Source organism: Myotis brandtii, unplaced genomic scaffold, assembly GCF_000412655.1.
Source record: "Myotis brandtii unplaced genomic scaffold, ASM41265v1 scaffold1186, whole genome shotgun sequence".
Taxonomy (NCBI): domain Eukaryota; kingdom Metazoa; phylum Chordata; class Mammalia; order Chiroptera; family Vespertilionidae; genus Myotis; species Myotis brandtii.
Genome location: NW_005354120.1, coordinates 920,170 through 923,697, shown reverse-complemented (window position 1 = coordinate 923,697; position 3,528 = coordinate 920,170).

Genomic DNA, 3,528 nt, shown 5'->3' with positions numbered 1-3,528 from the left:
GCTCGCCGCCCCGCCCCGCCCAGGCCAGCCCGAGACCAAGGGGGCGCTAAGCAGCGGGCGGCGGGGACTGGTTCCCTGCGCTGTGCCTACGAGTCGTCTGGTCGAAGTTGCTGTTTGTCCCTGTCGCGGCCACTGCAGCTGTGGAGATCGAGATGCTGGAGAGCGGGAGCCGGCCCCGGGCCCGGGAAGGCTCCGGGGAATCGCGCGGGAGCTGTTTCTGCCCAGGCCGCTGCCCTCGGTTTTCACTTGCTCTCTGCTGCCAACAGGAAATGCAGTGGCAGCGGTGCCACTAGCACCCTGAAGGGCATCCAAGTTTAAAAAGTGGAGGGTGGAGGGCACGGTGTAAAGGAATATGTTTCTTCACTCATTTAACTGTTCAGCAGGTCCCCCATCCTGGGGAGCAAAATCCAGGTGAGGAGTGCAGTACTGCTGCGCTTGTTTGGCCCACGTGCCTTGCTCCTTTGGCTAAAATTGCCATCTCTTTCCTCCAAATGAAAAGTGGAATAGTAACCTGCTGATGCCTGAGGGAGCTCACTCGGGTGTCACTGTGGAGAATAGGCAGGGCAGGCAGAAGGTGGGAAGAAGGACAAGAGATGCCATTAGACTTGCAGCGGTTCTCAACCTGTGGTTCGCAACCTCTTTGGGGGTCAAACGACCCTTTCCCAGGGGTCGCCTAAGACCATCGGAAAACACATATATAATTACATATTGTTTTGTGATTAATCACTATGCTTTAATTATGTTCAATTTGTAACAATGAAATTGAGGGTCACCACAGCATGAGGAACTGTATTAAAGGGTCGGGGCATTAGGAAGGTTGAGAACCACTGCGTTAGAGGTAAAGTGGTGATAGTGAGAATGCAGAGGGTGGAACAGAGTTGGGAGCTATGGAGAAAGATTTAGACTCAGAGAGGGTTCTGGTTTGGGATTTGAATAGTCCTGAGCTAGAAAAGATAAATTCCGTTCAGAATTGATTTTGAGATGACTGTGGGATAGACCGGTGGAAACAGCCCAGCGACAGTTTCCACCTTCAGAGACCAGCCAGGGCAGAGATCTGGATGGTGAACCATTGGCATCTAGGTAGTCACTGAAGCCAAAGAGTAAAACAGTGGTTCTCCACCCAGAGAGGCCTTGCCCCTCCCCCCAGGGGACAGTTGGCAGTATCTGGAAACGTTTAAATTGTCACAGTGGGGTGGGGACTAAGCTGCCAGTGGCATCTAGTGGGAGGAGGCCAGGGATGCTACTACCCATAATGCACAGGCCAGCCTCCTCCCCCTCCCAATAAAGAATTTTCTAGCCCTAATGTCAATAGTGCTCAAGCCAGGAAAACCGGGAGTAGCAGCAGATATAGAGAGCAAAAAGAGGGATGAGGGTGATGCCCCAGAGAACGGCAGACATTTGACGGATGGGCAGAGAAGAAAGCACTTGAGATTGAAAAGGAATCACTAGGGAGAAGCTAGTGGCCAAGGCAACGTCCTCAGTTACACAAGCTTTTAGCAAATCTAGCAAATCAAGGCCAAGGATGGGCTAATGGATTGCGTGCTAAAGCAGAGCCTGAAGAGGGAGATGGGTTGACAGAATCCTCGTGAATCCCTCACTGCCCCCCACTGTCCTCCCTGGCCTGAAACACTAGGGACAGACTACCAGCAGACCTCAGGGGGTAAGCCAAGAGCTTGATGGAGAAGGGCTCTTCAGTTCTCAGCCTTTCTTAAAAGACATGCCACGGAGAACATCAAGGAAGCACCGAAATATGACTTGGGACTTGCGCAGTTAAACAAACGCGGCAGGTTCACACTGGCTGCAGGCATATGAGCCCCCTCCAAGTTTTCCTCCTCAACCAACTCACAGGAAAAAGCGCAGGTCAGCTTTTTCTCAAAACTGTATTTTCTTCCCTCAGAAGAACTCAGGTTGAAAATCCTTTTCACTAAGTCAGGGGTTCAGCCTCATTGGATTTTACTGCTGGAAATGCCTTGAGATCTCATAGGGCTCTCTCTTTGCTTGCTATGTTGCTAGCTTGGCTTAGCATTTCTGAAGTTTGAGATCTGTCCTATAGAAAACTGAAATACCTGTCTGGATGGGCCTGGCTGTATTTGGATGCCCAGAGCTTCCCCTAAATGGAACCAAACTCCTGGGGTAAATCCTGAAATGCATTTGTCTCATTTATCCTTTACACTTACGTGTTTAATTCATGTACCCACCCCACCCCCAATAAGATCATGCATTTAAAGCACCTGGCACCTTGCCTAGCCCATTGTACATGCTCAATAAATGTCGGTTGTGCTTTCTGCTCCTTGGGTATTTTAGTCCTCAGTCCTGATCAGGGTCAAAACCAAACGAATTTGGTGGTTCTAAGTTTTGGAGAGAAGAACCTGTCTGCCTTAAGTTCAGATTTCCAATGAAACTATGTCTTTGAACATTAACATTCAGAGAACATGTTTGCATATTCTAATGCCCTAAAAAAATAACATATACCAGCTAACTCACTGCCTGAAGATCTATGCAACAAAATGCCATCCTTTTCTGTGGATAGTTGAGCCAGCAGTTTGTTTTACTACCTCTTCTTAAAAATAAGATAAAAGAGAAAACAAAACATACATACTTGCTTTCCATAGTACATAGCTTCTTACTCAACTTAAACAACAGTCTCCAAACACATCAAAGATCGAGATTTTATGTTGCTGGGTTAGAATGACTTGGCATGCAGCGGGGGTATGGGGGGGGGGGGTCTTTCAGACTGTGGTGTCCATAATCTTCTTTGTTTTAAGAGCTTAATGAAGCTCTTCCTGGGATTCATTCATGTTGGAGAGAGGAATAGAGATTTGAAGAAGAAAGCGAAAAGTTGGTAGATGGAAGACATTTCTCAAATGTGGGGAATTGATGCTATTGAACCTTTAGGCAGTTTTGTTACTGGAGCTGGTAGAAACCAAATGCCATTCTGGAAAAACTTGAGCCCCAACTAATGTCAATTAGCCACTACAATAACAACAAAACAAACTACATACAGCGTGGGGCGGAGCGGGGGTGGTTTGTTTATATCCTCTGCCGACAATTACTACTGCGCTCTCCCATCCCACACACAATGTCACTACTCAGCGCTTCTCTCGCCCCCTACTGGAGGAAGCAGGTATTTTTCCGAATTAAAGGGCCGCGGAAGTCCCTATTTCCCTCCAACTGTGTACGTGGGGAACCTATAAGCCTTATAGTATAAGGCATAAGGCGCAAAGTTCAGCTTTGACTCAGACGAGCATCTGTTTTTCTCTTGAAATCCTCTCTTGCACCCTTGGGGATCCGGTGTCCAAAACGACAGCCAGAGGCGCTTTTTCTTGGTCCGAAGAGAAAGGACGGGCCAGACCCAAAAGGAGGGACTTTGCTGGGGGAATGTCAGATTCCAACCCAGGGCTGCGGCCCGGAGGAGATGATGTCACCGCTTCTGCCAAGAGAGGGCTGGGGGTGGAGCGGCGGAGGGGGAGCCCGCGCCGCGCCGCTGCTGCCAAGGGAGCGTTCCGAGCCCACGTCAGGGGAGGTATC